This window comes from Anolis sagrei, chromosome 3, assembly GCF_037176765.1.
Source record: "Anolis sagrei isolate rAnoSag1 chromosome 3, rAnoSag1.mat, whole genome shotgun sequence".
In the NCBI taxonomy this organism is placed as follows: domain Eukaryota; kingdom Metazoa; phylum Chordata; class Lepidosauria; order Squamata; family Dactyloidae; genus Anolis; species Anolis sagrei.
The window spans coordinates 243,808,165-243,826,736 of record NC_090023.1 but is presented as its reverse complement, the minus strand read 5'-3'; the positions used below and the strand labels follow the sequence as shown (position 1 = coordinate 243,826,736).

Sequence of the window (18,572 nt, the reverse complement as noted above, 5' to 3'; positions counted from 1 at the left end):
AACTATGGAATAAAACCCATTTATTCATTTTGAGAAGCTGTTTGGGAAATCCAGGTTCAAAATCACAATAAGTCTATCAATTAACTGAGTGGCATGGATTAGGTGCTTTTTACCTCTCTCAGGCTAACTGATCTCACAGTCTATGGGACCTGGAGGGTGCTTTGAACTCATTAGAGATATGAATGCATTTATTAAATCAATAGAGAAGTTGCTGGAATCTAAGAGGGAAACGGGAATCTGGCATAAAGGTACGTAAAGGTTTCCCCTTGACATTATGTCCAGTCATATCCAACTCTGAGGGTCGGTGCTTGTCTCCATTTCTAAGCCAAAGAGCCGTCATTATCCGTAGACACCTCCAAGGTCATTTGGCTGGCATGATGCATGGAATGCCATTACCTTCCCGCTAGAGCAGTACCTATTGATCTACTCACATTTGCATGTTTTTGAACTTCTTGGTTGGCAGAAGCTGGGGTAACAGCAGGAGCTCACCCAGCTCCTTGGATTCGAACCTGTGACCTTTTGGTCAGCAAGTTCAGCAGCTCAGTGCTTTAACCCACTGTGCCACTGTACTCCTTTATATGTTTGTGCCTTTCTATTAACCAGTGTTTAGCCTCCAAAGAAAGTCAGTGTTGTTGAAGTGGAAGAAATGTTAAGTTTAGAACTCCTTTTTCTTTGCAGAGCTAGGGAAAGTTAACTTTTTGGTGTTACAGGTCCCAAAATCACCAGCCACAATGGTTAGGGAATTTTGGGAATTCAAAGGATAACTTTTTTCTGAGCTTTGGTACATTATTTTGCTCTCTTGATTACTCTCTATAGTGGCCTCAGCCCATTTTTCCAGAGGGATGGTAATTTTTTTTCCACCCAAAGCCTTGGTCACACAAGGGGTGGGGTGAGGCAGTTACGCTAATGGAGAAAAAAACAAAACCCTGGGCGTTCTGCTTTTTGTTTAATTCCTTCCTTGGACACTCTAAAACCTTGAAGTTTTGTCCTTCCTCCCATTTTTAAAGAAATAACTTTTTTTCTTTCCTTGAGCTCGACTCTGATACCTCTTGTGAATAATTTACTTTTTAAAGAAAACCAGTTGATATCATGCAATCATGTGTAGTTGTGGCTCAAATGATACTTGCTTTGATGCTGGATGTGATTACAGAATTAGCTCCTACTAAAACTGTATTACATTTTGTGAAATGATTTTATATAGGACAACTAAGCAACACATTAGAGAATGAACTATGCTGAGTTGGAATTACTCCTGATTCAGCTAATGTGTTGGGAAGTTGTACTAGTACTATTGGTTAAAAACTCCCCATCCAAACCGTAATTCAGTCACCCTGGATTGTAGTGTAGAAATTCCCAAAACCAGCTGCAACATTTTATTCCAAACTTCAAGTGGATTTCTTTTTAATTTGGAGATAAATCAGAACAAAAGTCTCCTGTTTTCTTCACTTTTTTGTTCTTTCTTACTGTTATAGTGATATAGTACATCAATGAAATGATACATTCAATAAAATCCAAAGGACTCGGGCTTTTTAAAGCATTCTGGAAGAGCCTTTGGTCTACAAAACTGTATTAGATGGATGGGGACTTTGATATTTTTATATGTATGAAGAGTGAGACTGTATTTGGTATTACCAACAGAGTCCCCATTCTTCAATGATAGCATTTCTTTTTGAAGTAAGAGGATAGCTTATTTGTATTCATTTTCATTTCCACCTGCCTGCCCCTTTTTTGTCTTGTACATAAGAAACCTACTTCAATGCTAATTTTGGTGCTAATGTAAAAAGAACTGAAAAACCAATATCTTCTCAAGCAGCTAGAATTACAATTAGCATGAATTAATTCTCTCTCTTATCATATTGGAAACACAGTGTTCACTAAGGTGTCGCTATGGAGTCGGACATACTAGAGGTAATAATGATCAGCATCTCTAATATTATTTATGAAAAGATCGTGAAATATTTCAGTAGAAACTTGCCTGCTGCTGCAATATGAATGTATCATTGTTGTTCAACAATACTGTAGCATTTCTATTTTTCTAGAAATACACTGATCAAGGAAAACAACATGTTTGGGTCACTTTTTAAAAAAGGAACTGTTTGGTATAACTTCAGAAGAACCTAAATAGGAACTCATAAAAAAATCTAGTGGTCTCCTATTATTCATTTCTCCAGATATTAATTACTTTGTCTTGTGGTCCTTTTAAGATGCAAAGAACCAGGGAAAACTGGGAAGAGGGGAGTGAAAGAGGCTGGTAAGCAACCTTTGTCTGAATATGGCGCTTGTCTTATGGCTCTGATTGCAAAAGTTATCTGCAAACTGTCATTTGAGACAAGGGGATGGTAGGTCCCCCCCTCTCTTTCTCCCTCTCTCTGTGTTTGTGGGGTGCAATCCCTGGCTTTTCTATCTGACTCCTGTCTATTACTGTCTTCAGTTCCATTCATCATGTTGACCATAGATTTGCCCAAGAGGACTTGGTGATTTGAAGAGAGGTGGACTTTTTCTCAGGTTTTCGGAAAAAGTATATTTTATCTTGTTTTTTCCACTTTTGTGCGAGTCTTGTGCCGCTAATCTCTGCAACTGTGGAGGGTGTACTGTAAACTCTCACTGTGCTTCTTGGAGGAAATCCCCAGACCTCATTGGTTTGTCCCTCTTCAGGGAGCATTTGAATACCAAGACTTCTCAAACTATTTGGATAGACTTCTCAAACTATTGAACAAGTTGCACTCTTATGCTTGGTGAACGTAGCACAACATCAGGACTTTTCAGGCTCTCAAATATGGGAGACTGGCAATTATTATTTTTTCTTAGTGTTCTATGGAACTGTAGGACATTTCTTTTATGGAAATGCCATGGATTGACAGATAATGGCCACCATTTTCACCATATTGTGATCCATTAAGATTTGTTTTGACTGTTATATCAGAACCAGAAATCTTTCCTATCATTTCATAGAAACATAGAATCATAGAGTCCAACCCCATTCTGCCAAGAAGCACGGAAATTACATGTAAAGCACCCCCAATAAATGGCCATTCAGCCTCTTTTTAAAAGCCTTCTAAGAAGGAGCTTCCACTACGCTCTAGGGCAGAGAGTTCCACTGCTGAATAGCTCTCACAGTTAGTTAGTGCTTCTACAGGTTCAGGTGGAATTTCCTTTCCTATAGTTTGAAGCCATTGTTTCGCATCCTAGTATCCAGGGCAACAGAAAACAAGTTTACTCCCTCCTCCCTATAACTTCCCCTTACGTATTTATACATGGCCGTCATGTCTCCTCTCAGCCTTTTTTCCTGCAGGCTAAACATGCCCAGCTCTTTGAACCGTTCCTCATAGGGCTTGTTCTCCAGTCCTTTGATCATTTTAGTTGCCCTCCTCTGGAAACATTCTAGCTTGTCAACATCTCCCTTCAATTGCGGTGCCCAGAATTTGACACAGTCTTCCAGGTGTGCTCTGACCAAGGCAGGACTACCATGTCCAATTCTGGGCACCACAATTTAACTGCAAATTCATACCTGAATGTGTTAACTGTAGGTACAGTTAGGTTGTACCTCAGACTTTCTGCATTCCAAGCAATTGCTTTTTCAAACTATGGTGCTTTCTGGAATCTAGAGTAAATATGTAGTGAGTTTGAGATTATTTTTTCTCCCCAGGTACTGTCTAAATCAGGGGTCCTCAAACCTTTTAAACAAAGGGCCAAGTCACAGTCCTTCAAAATGTTGAAGGGCCAGATTATAATTTGAAAAAAAAATGAATGAATTCCTATACACACACCACATATTTTATTTGTAGTGCAAAAACCACTTAAAAACAATACAATAATTAAAACAAAGAACAATTTTAACAAATATAAACTTATTAGTATTTCAGTAGGAAGTGTGGGCCTGCTTTTGGCTGATGAGATAGGATTGTTGTTGTTGTTGTTGTTGTTGTTGGCTGATGAGATAGGATTGTTGTTGTTGTGGTGGTGGTGGTGTGCTTTCAAGTTGTTTCAGACTTAGATTGACCCTGAGTGAGGGCCAGGTAAATGACCTTGGAGGGCTGTATCCGGCCCCTGGGCCTTAGTTTGAAGACCCCTGGCCTAAATGGTGAATTGGCATGTTTGTGTTCTTTCAGGAAATTAATCCTTTCATTTCCGGGCAAAGAGAAGAACTATGTCAGGGAGTCTAGAGTGGCTTCAGACTGCAAAAACAGCCTTGGAGGGCACATACAACTTAAAGCTTCCAGTTTTCCAGCCACCAATCAATGCCAGCGTAGGCGACAATCAGTAATATTGCTTTTTAAGCTATCTCTCAAAGCCACTAATTTGAAATTTCAAATCTTCTCAGTGAGGAACATTTGCTAAGTTTTCAGGACTGGATGCTTCCAAATATAGCCAGCAGAGGCCAGCAGGTGTCTTAAGATGGATGTACGAAGCAAATTCTTTCTACATGAAGCCCTATGTGAGCAAGGAATAAATAAACAAACAGTTCTGTGCATGTTAAGTGTGAGCATTTTATGACTCTAAAACTGCCTGAGGATTACTTGTCCTTTTCTAATGTTATTAGGAAAAAAACGTTAATAGCTCTATTTGCATGATATTAATATTCTGATCAGCTTATGTTAGAGATTTCAAATCACCAGCACTTGGGCTGTAGCCGATGTTGTCTGGTACCCCAGGGAGACTCTGGTGCCCTGCAGCAAAAATGTCATACATATTTAACTCCAAAAAGAGCAGTACTCAGATTATATGAAGTCATTTGAGTTGATGCTTGTCTGTCAAGCATATTTGTTATTGATTAAAGAGGGGAAAAGAAATCTCCAGTTGTTTAGGAGAAACAATTTTCAGCTTTGTCTATTGGAATCTGAGGGATTTAAAGGCTATGACACCTCATTTTATTGAAGAACCACCACCTCTGTATGTATGCAGGAGAAGGAATAACACTGTTGGAGGGCTAAATTTCAGCGGAGGGCTGTCCAAGTGGTTTGATTACCTGCAAAGCAACCCTGAGGTCTGTATGTGAGACACAGGTTATACTTTGCCCACTCTTGCAGTAGTGGAATAGCAGATTTATATAAATTGCTCAGCTTGGTAGTGCACCATTGTTGAATCACTTAATCTATATTAAACGTCTTGGAATAAACAACATGGTATCAAGGTTAAGAAAAGAGTTTCTTACAAACAGTGTTTCTCCACCTGGGGGTTGGGACCCCTGGGGGGAGGTTGCAAGGGGGTTTCAGAGGGGTCACCAAAGGCGATCAGAAAACATATATTTCTGATGGTCTTAGGAAGACCTTTGGCAGAGAAGGGTGAAAACCTCTCCACCTGTCCTCTTCCTTTTTGGAAACAGGTGGTGAATCCTCCCACCAATAGCCCACCACCTGCTGTGATTGGTCACCCTCTCAGCCAAGGGGAGGGGAGAGCAGGCATACTTGGCACATGGTGGCATGGTGCACATGTGTGGGTGAGGGAGAGCATGTGAGACTGGAGGGAGGCTTGCGCCAGTGAGTTCCTCCAAGGTATGGGGGTTCTGTGTGGGAAGTTTGGTGCAATTCTATCATTGGTGGGGTTCAAAATGCTCTTCGATTGTAGGTGAACTATAAATTTCAGCAACTACAACTCTCAAATGTCTATTTCCCCCAAACTCCACCAATGTTCATATTTGGGCTTACTGAGTACTCATGCCAAGTTTGGTTCAGATCTATCATTTTTTGAGTCCACAGTGACCTCTGGATATAGATGAACTACAATTCCAAAACTCAAGGTCAATGCCCGCCAAACCCTCCCAGAATATTCTGTTGGTCGTGGTAATTACAAATTAAGCACCAAAGCATAATGTTTTACAATAGATCAACAGAAAAAGCAGTTCAATACACAGTAACGTTATGTAGTAATTACTATATTTATGAATTTTGCACCAAAACATCACAATGTATTGAAACAGGTGTGGATCCGGGTGGGAGGCAGACTGTGTTGGATAATACAGAATGTTGGATGAGTGAAGATTAGATAAGCGAGACTCTGTTATAATGGAAAAGTTCCAGTTCAGCTGCATATGGCTCATTTGATCCCTGTCATGGTCTTCATTTCCCTTGTTATTTAGATTTTTGGAAATATTTTCTAGCTGTGGATGGTTTAATATGTGGATAAAGAATCTGTGAATAGGGAGAGCCAACTGTGCATAAGGTTGTCATCTACATTGTTGGTACAATACCTCTCCATGCTTATCCTCTAGTCTAGAAGTTTGTATAGTACATATTCCCAGTATAACTTTTGGGAGAAAATTTGGTACTGTTCGATTATCCGGGCAGACTAAAAAACGGGGCCTAGACAGAGAAGGATAGTGCATTTTAAAGGAGGGGGGAGAGTTGAGGGAGGAAAACCATTTTCCCCTTTTTCGCTGGGTATTCCCCCTCCCCAATTACAATTTCATAAACGAGGGTTGTTTCCACTTTGGGGGCATGGGTGGGCAGAATAACAGGAAACCAGGGGAAAATGGTTTAACTCCTTCAACCCCCTTTCCCCCTATAAAGTGGACTCTTCTTCTCTCTCTCTCTAGTGCCCCCTAGTGGCCTCTGCTTGAATAATGGAACAGTAGCAAAAATTCTTTATTTTGAAATTTCTGATTTTGGGTTGTAGGTTTTTTGGGCTGTATGGCCATGTTCTAGAACATGGCCATACAGCCCGAAAAACCTGCAACAACTCAGTGATCCTGGCCATGAAACCTTGGACAATACATTTCTGATTTTGTTTACAATATTCTGGATGGTCTAAATATTTTGCTGATTTCCACTTTTGCAGCTCCTCTTCTTCCCGCTTTTAATGCACCGATGGGGAACAGTTTCTAGCAGTATGCTCTATGGTGTTCAGCCTTTTGGAACTCATGTAATACATTATAGCTAAATGGGGTAATTGGATGATACAAAGTGCTTGTTGTCTTCTCTCATTATTTATTACAGAAGGATAAAGTTCTCTCGTCTGCTAATCGTTGTGTTCAGTAAAAAATAACCTTTGAAACTTTTTAAACATGATTTTTGACAGGAAAAGAGAAGGGCCAGTGAAGCAGAAAATTAAAATTATTGTGGATGTTGCAATAAACTGTAACAAGCCATGTGCCCTTCTGAGCAGTTTGTAAAGGGAAATGATAAATTTTGTATGCAGACAGCACCCATTTTTTAGTGTTAGCTTTTCAATTATGTGCTCTTTAGTCCTTTTTCAATTATAGCTGGAATTCATACATTTTAAACATGGTCTGTACTTTTGGCCTGTCTTTTTGTGTTTCCACAACCTCCCATTTCTTTCTGTGGTCAAGAATTAAAGTGTTGGGTTGTTGTAGGTTTTTTCGGGCTATATGGCCATGATCTAGAGGCATTCTCTCCTGACATTTCACCTGCATCTATGGCAAGCATCCTCAGAGGTAGTGAGGTGAGGTAGTGAGGATGCTTGCCATAGATGCAGGCGAAACGTCAGGAGGGAATGCCTCTAGACCATGGCCATATAGCCCGAAAAAACCTACAACAACCCAGTGATTCCGGCCGTAAAAACCTTTGACACTAAATTAAAGTGTTGTTTGCCCTTTTTTTTGGTACCAAAATGCATTTCCAAACAAAAAAAGACTGGGTTCTATGTTTTGGCAATTTCTTGTTTTCAACAGAGTTTTGCCTTAACCTGAAGATTGAATACAGAAGATATCTGTATTCAAATTAAAAAGTCCATTGTAATGTCCTATCTTTTTGTCTGCTTTGCAGCATTCAACTAGGTGGAGTTGGCAATAAGGATTAAGAGTTGGACCATTGTTTTGACTTGATACAAGTCCATTTCCTACATTCTCTTAGTTCTGACTTTAAAAAACTACAACTAAAAAAGTTGTAGTTCATCCCAAATGCAATTGAGAGTGCAAGTAACTTCCTTTGTGTTCAGGATCCAGAAATATTTCTGGGTTGAGTGCCCCTGGACATCTAGCATGAAGGTAACTTAGTAACTTGTGAACTCTCATTTGAGATCACAGCAGCTTAGTACATAAGAGCTTTGGTGATTCAAACTCAAATTCTATCAAATATAGCATTCTCTTCCTACAGTGGGCCTATTGGTTGTCAGTGGGAAGCCCCAGTTGTAATGCAGAAGCCCCACAAATGTTCTCTGGCAACTCGTGTGCCTGATTATGCTGTTAATATATCATAATCATGACTAATAGCCATTACCAAATAGCCAATCCTCCATGTATTTATCTAGTACCCATAACAGCTTATCATCTTTATAATGCACCCTATTAGGAGTTTTGGAAACTCACTGTACATCAGTAAAAGAGTCATTAGACCCTCCTGTGCCCCTCAAGCACTCTGGTGTCCATGCACAGGATTTGAGAGAAGCAGATGTACCTTTTATATGGGTTCTGTATGATTAAGGGGAGAAGGACTGTGATGTAGTGATTATTATAATACTATAGTTTGTCCTAGTTAGAGTAGACCTATTGGATTAATATAAACTTGCTAAGTCAACACTTATTGCAGGTTCATTGGTTCACTTGGTCTGTTTAGTTGGGACTATGAATGGGATTTAGATTTTGGATTATAACTTCCAGACTCTCCTAGACAGCATAATATGTACTATGTATAATACTATCTGTGTAGTTTTGCATTTAAGCGGCAAAACAAATAAATTGAAATGTCATTCATGGTATTGCTTGGCTCTGATTGCTGCAAACCCCCCTCCCCAAAAACAAGCAAAAAAAAAACCAACAAAAAAAACCACAATGAGGCATACAAATACCTATTAACAAGCCTCTTGTGAAACAGCAATGGGAATGGTTTCTCTGTCTTAATTCCTAAGGTCTGTAACAATTTTGTTCCATTTGCTGTGAGAATTCTCAATCACTTCTAATAAGTAATCAGCCCACTGCAAAATCAAGAGTGCCAATGTAAAGATATCTCAGAATCTTTATTTTTTTGAAATTATTTTATTAATTATTTGACACAATCTATATATATATATAAATGCTCTGTGCATAATGAGTACCTTAAAAACAAAAGAACCAATGAACAAAATCACACCAAATTTGGCAACAAAACATTTCACAACACAAGGAGTAACCATCACTCAAAAAATTATTATTTTGTCATTTGGGAGTTGTAGTTGCTGGGATTTATAGTACACCCACAATCAAAGAGCATTCTGAACGCCACCAATGATGGAATTGAACCAATCTTAGCACATAGGATTCCCATGATCAGCAGAAAACACCAGAAAGGGTTTTGTGGGCATTTACCTTGAGTTTGGGAGTTGTAGTTCACCAACATCCAGAGAGCACTTTGGACTCAAAACAATAAGGGATCTGGACCAAACTCAGAAAAGGTGTGTCATTACCTTTCTTTCAGGCTGATTTGACCAAAGTTACCCAATGGGTTGCCATGCTTACACAGGGATTTGAACCCTGATCTCCAGGGTTTGTAGTCCAACATTACACCAGGTTGACTCCTGCAGTCATACTTTATTCAAATAATGAGGATGCTGTTGTGTGCACAACATTTTTTTCTGTGTTGTTTTCCACCTTGAGGATGGTTGAATGTCTTTGTGGCTTTTCATTCCAAATCTAATTGATAATTCTTTGTGCGTATATGCTAATCCTGTCTGTGCCAGATATAACCATAAGAAAGCCCTAGCTCCAAAGATTTTCCTTTTTTTAAAAAATTAGCATTCGTCTTCTTTTAGTATCTCCTGTGTATTTAATGAGATTGGCAGTTTCTGTATCACTGAAACATCATCCCTGAACTGGTGATATATGTGAACAACAACCTCAATTATCCAGAAGGAATATGCTTTTAAGATATTTTTCCTTTTAAAGTCATTATTGGTTGCTTGGTTAGGTTTTCCATTGAGAGGCTTGCTCTTTACAGTTGACAACAACTAAAGCTGACAGGATGCAGACCTGGGAGGACTAAGATAGCTCAGGCTCAACATGTACGTAAGGCAAATCTGTTTACTTAGCAAGTGTTCCAAGAAAGCTTTGCTTTTTATATTCTTGTATTTATTTATTTGGATTTTCTTTCTGAATGATATAATTATCATCATTGAAGCTTCCTTCAGATATGTGTAGCTGACTTGAATCAAGAGTGACTGACAGTTCTGGGTATTTGACATAAACCTTCCATGTCAGTTCTTGGCTACTGTGTTGGTTTCTTTGTTTCCTTTTCAAAATGAATGAATGCTGCCATCCTTTCTAGATGAGCATGATGGCATGTGTAGGTTTTAATACCTTTCAAGCTCTTAGTAGGATTGTTGAGGCGTCCCTGAAAATTAATGCACTGTATCCTCTATTTGAAAGTAAAATCATGGTTTTGTGATTCCAGTCCCTGAAATCTACCTTTCCAAATGAAACTGGAGCAGGATAGAGGATAGGTTAAGGTAGCCAAGCCTAGAAGCAGAGGTTTGAGCAGGTTGGAGATGCTGTACACCACATTATCAAATCCTTCCTGCAGGCCAATCCAATTTGAATAATCGGGAGGATCACAATCCGAGGCGATAGAACTATATGGAGGATGTTGGATGGAAGAACAAGTGGGATGCAGTCAACCAGTCAAGGAGATAAGGCTGGAAGGCAAGCAGCTGAACAAGGCTAGTGGGCAGGCAAGCTAACTTGTCCAAAAGGCCCAGGGAGCCAGACAGAAATCCAGCATCTGAATGCTGCCAAACAAGAACCCAAGCCTGAGTTTGCATGCCTTCAAATGAAAATGGGTGTTTTGTGCATTTAATGAATATGTGACACAATGTTGCACTTAACTATGGATCATTTTTATGTTCTAGGATAGCAGCGTCCAACCTTTGGTCCTCCAGGCGTTTTGGAGTTCAGCTCCCATGAGCATTGGAAAATCTGGACAGGGCTTCTGGGAGTTGGACTCCCTAACACTTGGAGGACTAAAGTTGGATACCACTGCCATAGAAGAAAGAAGAAGGAGGACACACAGGGAACATAACCATACTTCTGCCTTCTGTGCAATTAGTTGCCATTATTTATGGTCACCATGACCTATTTTAAAAGCAAGTACTGTAAGATTACTAGAAAAAAGAAACTGTAAGTAGGAGGAGAAGAGGATTTCTCAGTTCTGTCCATCTGAGAAAAATAGTTAAGAATGTGGGCCAGGGAAAAGCATCAGCATTTGTTGCTAATAACATAAGGTAGTGTCGAGTGTTTCAAGGAACACAAGTGAGCAGGTATGTTTCCTGTGTTGTCTAGTTTGGAAGGTATGTGAGAAATGTACACATAATTGACATTTCTCTGGTACTTGTTTTGCCTCTTAAGGCTGGGCATTTGATCTGTTTTAGAGAGGACATCCATCTCTCTGACAGTTTCCTATTTGAAGAGCTACAGTCAAAGCCAAATTTCAAGATTAAAAAAATTCAGAAGGGAGAGGCGGGGCTGTTGACATTGCCCATTAATGCTCAGCATCTGATTGTGGCTATGTGGTCATATCCAGATTTTCTTACTATTATGAAATATATTGTATTTTAGTTAAATCATAACCACCCTTTCAAAGTTTGTATTATCTATTTATCTGTCTATAATAGCATATGCACATATGAGACCAGTCGGTGTCTTTTTGACCTTTCTTTCAGTAATGCCTTTCTTCTTTTTTGACAGTGCATATACATTATGACACCTATATTCACAAGGGATAACTTTCCAGATGTTGTGCAGATAAGTAAAACCATGGATAATAGCAATTATTTTCAGTGTGGGGCAAATAATGAAGGTCTAGTGAAGTGGGCTTATAAACAAATAACTGAATAATTGAAACCTTGGATAAGTGAAACAGCATGTCTTGCAGATACAGGGCTTGTATCGTACAGCACTCTGGTGTTCCTCATAACATTTGAAGCTACCCAGTTTGCATATGGAAAACCATTTGTAATCCTAGTGAAAGATGAAAGTCCCTATTTCGGAATTGTTTTTCTGAAGCATCTAGATCAGTAGTTCTCAACCTGTGGGTGCCCAGATGTTTTGGCCTTCAGCTTTCATAAATCCTAGCAGCTGGTAAACTGGCTGGGATTTCTGGGAGTTGTAAGCTGAAAACACCTGGGGGCCCATAGGTTGAGAACCACTGTTCTAAATCAAGGGTGTTGAACTCAGTTTCATTGAAGGCCATATCAGCCTCATGGTTGCCTTTGAAGGGTCATTGAATCCATAGACAGATAATTCATGGCTACAGATAGGTAAAGGTAAAAGGTTTCCCCCTGACATTAAGTCCAGTCGTGTCCAACTCTGGGGGTTGGTGCTCATCTCCATTTCTAAGCTGAAGAGCTGGTGTTGTCTGTAGACTTCTCCAAGGTCTTGTGGCTGGTATGACTGCACAGAACATCGTTACCTTCCTGCTGAAGCAGTACCTATTGATCTATTCACATTTTGCATGTTTGTGAACTGCTAGGTTGGCAGAACCTGGGGCTAACAGCAGGAGCTCAGATGATCAGCTATAATTACACTATGTAACGTGATGTTTGTTCCTGGGTTATACTTATCATTTCCTAATTGGTTATATCATAAAAACATGAAAAAAGATTATTAAACTGCAAAAACCTTGCTGTGGTTTGCACACTGAAAGGTTAAAAATGTGGGTGCATGAATGTACATGCTGTGCTAGTGGTACATTTGTATTCTGATTTGTATTCTTGGGAAGCATTTGTAAAAATGACTGTCAGAAACATCTTGTTATTCAGGTTTCTCTTTTAAAGAAACAGTAAAATAATAGCAGAGCATCTCATCAATGCATATGTCTTTATGTGTGTTTCTGTAAGTAATTCTTTAAAACAGGGACAATGTCAGACAAACAGATACAGCATTTACAAGCACAAGACCTGGGTGTGTGTAATTCAACCACTCTATAATCTTCTGGATATGTTTTCAAATTGAAGATGCTTCATGATTCAGGAAAAGATGGCAACATTCTGTGGTCTTAACAACACTGGGATATTTTTGTTGTTAAAAACATGATATTGTTGTTTATTCATTCAGTTGCTTCCAACTCTTTGTGACCTCATGGACCAGCCCACGCCAGAGCTCCCTGTTGGCTGTTGCCACCCCCAGCTCCTTCAAGGTCAAGCCAGTCACTCCAAGGATAACATCCATCCATCTTGCCCGTAGTTAGCTCCTCTTCCTTTTTCCTTCCATTTTCCTCAGCATCATTATGTTCTACAAACTTTCCTGTCTTCTCATTATGTGGCCAAAGTACTTCATCTTTGACACACACACACACACATAGAGAGAGAGAGAGAGAGAGAGAGAGATAGACAGACAGAGAGAGCTGCATGTTAAATTTACTGAAATTCCAAAACAAGAAATTTTAATGTTGACACAGTTGTGCCTGTTGGATGATATTGCTGTCTACAACCTTGAGGGCTTGTATGAGTATATGTAACTTCAAGCTGCCAGATGACTTATAAATTTCACAGAGCTTTTTTAGGCAAGGAAGTCAGAAGTGGTTTTACCAGTTATTTTTCTGAACTAAAGCCTGTAGCACTTCGTGTTTATTGGCAGTTTCCCATTCAAATACAAACTAGAGTTGACTGCTTAGCTTCCAAGATCTGTCAGTATCTTTAGGGCAGTGGTTCTCAACCTTTCTAATGCTGCGACCCCTTAATACAGTTTTTCATGTTGTGGTGACCCCCCAACCATATTATTATTTTTGTTGCTACTTCACAACTACAATTTTGCTACTGTTGTGAATCATAATATAAATATCTGATATGCAGGATGTATTTTCATTCACTGGACCAAATTTGGCAGAAATACGTGAATACTGGTGGGGTTGGCAGGGGATTGATGTTGTCATTTCGGAGTTGTAGTTGCTGGGATTTATAGTTTATCTACAATCAAAGAGCATTATGAACTCCAAAAATGGAATTGAACCAATCTTGCCACACAGAACTCCCTTGACCAACAGAAAATACTGGAAGGGTTTGGTGGGCATTGATCTTGAGGTTTGGAGTTGTAGTTCACCTACATCCAGAGAGCACTATGGATTCACACAATGATGGATCTGGACCAAACTTGCCGTGAATACTCAACATGCCCAATGTGAATGAACACTGGTGGAGTTTGGGGAAAATAGACCTTGGATTTGAGAGTTTTAGTTGCTGGGATTTATAGTTCACCTACAATAAAAGATCATTCTGTTCCCCACCAATGATAGAATTGAGCCAGACTTCCTACATGGAACCCCTATGACCAACAGAAAGTACTACGTTTTTGGATGGTCTTTGGCGACCCCTCTGAAACCCCTTCATGACCCCCCCAGGGGTCCCGACCCCCAGGTTGAGAACCACTGCTTTAGGGTATTACAAGGCAGTCTTGGGAATTTAGGTAGCCAAATAATAAACTCAAGCTAGATACAGATTAACAAGAACCTCAACTGAGAGATAGGAGTGGGAGAAAGACCTGTATCAAGACCCCTGTGGAAGAAATATTGATTCCCTGGTCTTCCAGTTGCTAGGTTCAGGAGTATTCTGTCACTAGATGTAAGATTATGATTTTGTACAGCTTGAGTTAGGTTGTTTCTGTTGTGGCATTTGGTGGGCCACATTTCTCAGTCTTAGTTAACCCACTGTGTTTCAATTATTCATTCATGGCTTGATGTGAAACCATGCAAGTTGAAGACTGAGAAGATAGAAATGCTATTTAATAATACAGCACAAATGGCAATGAAGCAACCACATAGTTCTGATGGATTATTACTTCTCGCAAAGCCATAAAATGGCATTGAATGATAGTCCCTGTTTTACTTTGATTGGCTTCATTCTTTTTTCCCTTCTGCCCCAGACTGCAAGTCTTCAGGGGACAGCAGGGATCCTACTTATTGGCACTCCTATCGATACCTGGGGAGGGAAGGAAGGAAACGATTTTGTTCTGCTAAACAGCTGTGGGCAGATGATGAAGAATGCTTGTGTGGTATCCCCTCCTGGGTTTTCTTCTCTCTTTCAACATTTGTCTGGCTTTGATTGAAAGACTTGTAAGGGAGCTGTTTGCTGGGCTTAGGCTTTTTGCTGGCTTTGCCAAGGAAGAATGAATGGGAGGAGCAAGTAGAATATCCTCCCTTTCTTAATACCCATGACAACACCCTGTGGATGTTTTCTTCATTTATTTCTTGTGCTTGTGATACAGAGCAAATATAATTTATGCCTTAATTTGTTGCATTCTTCACCCTACTCAATGAAAAATGCTGCCAGAGCGACTATGTCCAAACAGTAAAAGACAGTCTCTGCTCACAGGTTTACAGTCTGAAAAAAAATGACATCCAAAGAAAAAGTAGTGGAGACAAAAGAAAAAGACATTGTAGGGCCGGTGGAATGGCCTGATCTCTCTCCATTCATCTTTCCTGCTGGGATGGCTGCTGGTGGGAGGTCACTCCAGGGGATTGACCTTTCTACAGAATTTATTGTAGTGACCTTACTAGACCTCTCCATCTATAATCCAGCAAAGAAATACTGGATGGCAGAAACTGTCATTGTACAGAAAACCACAACAAAATGCTAAAAATGGAATGGAATATACTGGGAAAAAGTATATAAAGTTTGGCTTTCCACATTCAAAGTTGTTAGGGACAGTGGACCCTCACAAGAGTGAGAAACCATAAGTAATCAAAAATAGTATTTTACATGTGAAAACACCTCGAGGTTATCCAGCATGATCCTATGGGCAAGTTCCCACAAGAGCAATAGGGCCCTTCTACACAGCCATATAACCCAGAATATCAAGGCAGAATATCTCACAATACCTTATGGTATTTAATGGGATTTAATGTATGTTAGAGTAATACCTGAACATGAGAGAGGCTAAGAGAAGAAAATATAGTATACTATATTGTATCAGTGAGGTTGATGTTTTCTAGACTTAATTCATGGTGTTGGATCTAACCAAGAGGTTAGAGTTTGGTTGTTTGCGGTTTCACTGCCTGCCCTTCTCAGCCCCCGGGGGTTAAGAAGGGCGGGGTACAAATATCTGAAATAAAAAAATAAATTTTGTTAAGAACCTGTATAGATAGTAGACTCTGTTGGGATAGCTTTATGTATCTGCTACAGGTCTTTACATTTAACCTCTGTGTCAGAGGGGTCGCCAAAGACCATCAGAAAACAAAGTATTTTCTGTTGATCATGGGGGTTCTGTGTGGAAGGCATGGCCCAATTCTATTATTGGTGGGGTTCAGAATGCTCTTTGATTGTAGGTGAACTATAAATCCCAGCAACTACAACTCCCAAATGTCAAGGTCTGTTTCCCCCAAACTCCACCAGTGTTCACATTTGGCCATATTGAGTCTTTGTGCCAAGTTTGGTCCAGATCTATCATTGTTTGAGTCCACAGTGCTTTTTTTTCTTTTTCTTTTTGGAGGTTTGGAGTCCACAACTCCAAAACTCAAGGTCAATGCCCACCAAACCCTTCCAGTATTTTCTGTTCGTCATGGGAGTTCTGTGTGCCAAGTATGGTTCAATTCCATCATTGGTGGAGTTCATAACGCTCTTTGATTGTAGGTTTAACTATAAATCCCAGTAACTACAACTCCCAAATGACAAAATCAATCCCCCCTAATCCCACCAGTATTCAAATTTGGGTGCATTGGTTATTTGTGCCAAATTTGGTCCACTGAATGAAAATACATCCTGTATTGTCAAAGGCTTTCATGGCCGGAATCACTGGGTTGTTGTAGGTTTTTTCAGGCTATATGGCCATGTTCTAGAGGCATTCTCTCCTGACGTTTTGCCTGAATCTATGGCAAACATCCTCAGAGGTAGTGAGGTCTGTTGGAACTATGAAAAAGGGTTTATATATCTGTGGAATGACCAGGGTGGAACAAGAGACAAGAGTCCTGGTCATTCCACAGATATATAAACCCTTTTTCCTAGTTCCAACAGACCTCAGTACCTCTGAGGATGCTTGCCATAGATGCAGGCGAAACGTCAGGAGAGAATGCCTCTAGAACATGGCCATATAGCTCGAAAAAACCTACAACAACCCAAAATACATCCTGCTTATCAGATATTTACATTACGCTTCATAACAGTAGCAACATTGCAGTTATGAAGTAGCAACGAAAATAATTTTATGGTTGGGGGGTCACCACAACATGAGGAACTATATTAAGGGGTAATGGCATTAGGAGGGTTGAGAAACACTGCTCTGTATTCTTGTCCAAGGCATTGATTTTTAAAAGCATGAAACAATACCGGGTCCGAACAGAGCATTACAGCACTCCACTTGAACTCTCCTTCCAAGAGGATATTGAGCCATTAGTTAATCTTTTCTGAGTGTTTGCTTAATTGTCCTTTCAAAGCTGCTTTATTATTTCAATTATTGTTGTGCCAAAAATGTGGGTTTTTAAAACATTATTCTCATTCAGTTTGCTACCTGAGGAATTTTTTTGGAAGCATTTCTTTGTTATTGAGGATGTTGGTTGATGATCTTATTTCAGCTTTTCCCCAGAACTGGGACTAAGGGCAGTTTATAAATATTAACAATCACAAATTAAACAGTTAATAATTGCATGCAAAAAGTTAATTTAAAAAGTAATAAAATTGTATACAAAATTAAAAACTATAAAGTGTACCCATTAAAGAAAAAAGCTAGGAAACAAACAAACCAAAGTCTTTTACAGTTTTTAAAATAAAAACCTTCCCTTATGTAGGTTCACAAAGACTGAGGTCAGAGCCCTCTTTTTTCCCCTCATTCTTTCAAAACTATTGACATTGAAAATTCCTTCAGAGTACCTTACTGAGTATATATAAATAGCAAAACTGAGAGAAAGGGGAAGATCATATACCCAGCATAGCCTGTGATGTAGGGACCTATGTGAGCTAGTGTGGTATAATGCTTTCGCTGCTGGACTAACTCTAGAGCTGGGCTTCTTAAAAATTTCCACTCACGACCCCTCTCTACCTGAATTTTTAAAATGAAATCTTGGGTATATAGGTATATATAAATAGATATAAAGATCGAACATTTACAATCTGCATTGGAAGGCTTGCTAAACAGGCCCCTTTTATGAAGTACAGCTGAAGTATCTTCTGCAGAGTCCACTGTTAAAAATGTACAACAGATTCATTTAAAAATCTAAAATCCAGCCACTAGGTGATGTTCAGAAAGCAAGTACTTTTGCCAATTTTTTTCATGACTTCAACAGTGAGTTAAGGGGATCCCATATGGGATTGGGATCCACAGTTGAAGAAGCAGTGCTCTTGCAAATAAGGTTAGAATCCCCATTTGGCTGTGAAAACCCACTGGGGGACATTTGGCAAGTTACAATCTTTCAGCCTGGAGCAAGCAAAGCCAACCCTCCACCCTGAACAAATCTGGAAAAGTAAATCCCATGATTAGAGTTGCCATAAACCGGAAATGTCTTGAAAGCACACAACAACAATAAGGAACCTATTCATATATGTGTGTGTGTGTGTGTGTGTATACGTTTATATTTCCCATTCACCATGTCAGGAGTGACTTGAGAAACTGCAAGTTGCTTCTGGTGTGAGAGAACTGGCCATCTGCAAGGACATTGTCCAGGAGATGCCCGGATTTTTTTTACACGTTTTTACCATCTTTGTGGGAGGCTTCTCTCTTGTCCCTG

The 18,572-nt window shown here is 39.6% G+C and overlaps 1 protein-coding gene across 3 annotated transcripts in view; it reads left to right on the top strand.

Annotated features, from left to right (window-relative positions):
• PLCH1 (phospholipase C eta 1) overlaps window positions 1–18,572 on the top strand; it is a 155,037-nt gene that overhangs the window by 31,351 nt on the left and 105,114 nt on the right. The window contains exon 1 of one of the 3 annotated variants that reach the window (XM_060767663.2): window positions 9,904–9,930. The exons of the other annotated variants lie outside the window; for them this stretch is intronic. The gene's annotated coding sequence lies outside the window, so the exon portion shown is untranslated. Of the gene's footprint in view, window positions 1–9,903; window positions 9,931–18,572 lie in introns of those variants that run through there. 3 annotated transcript variants of the gene reach the window in all.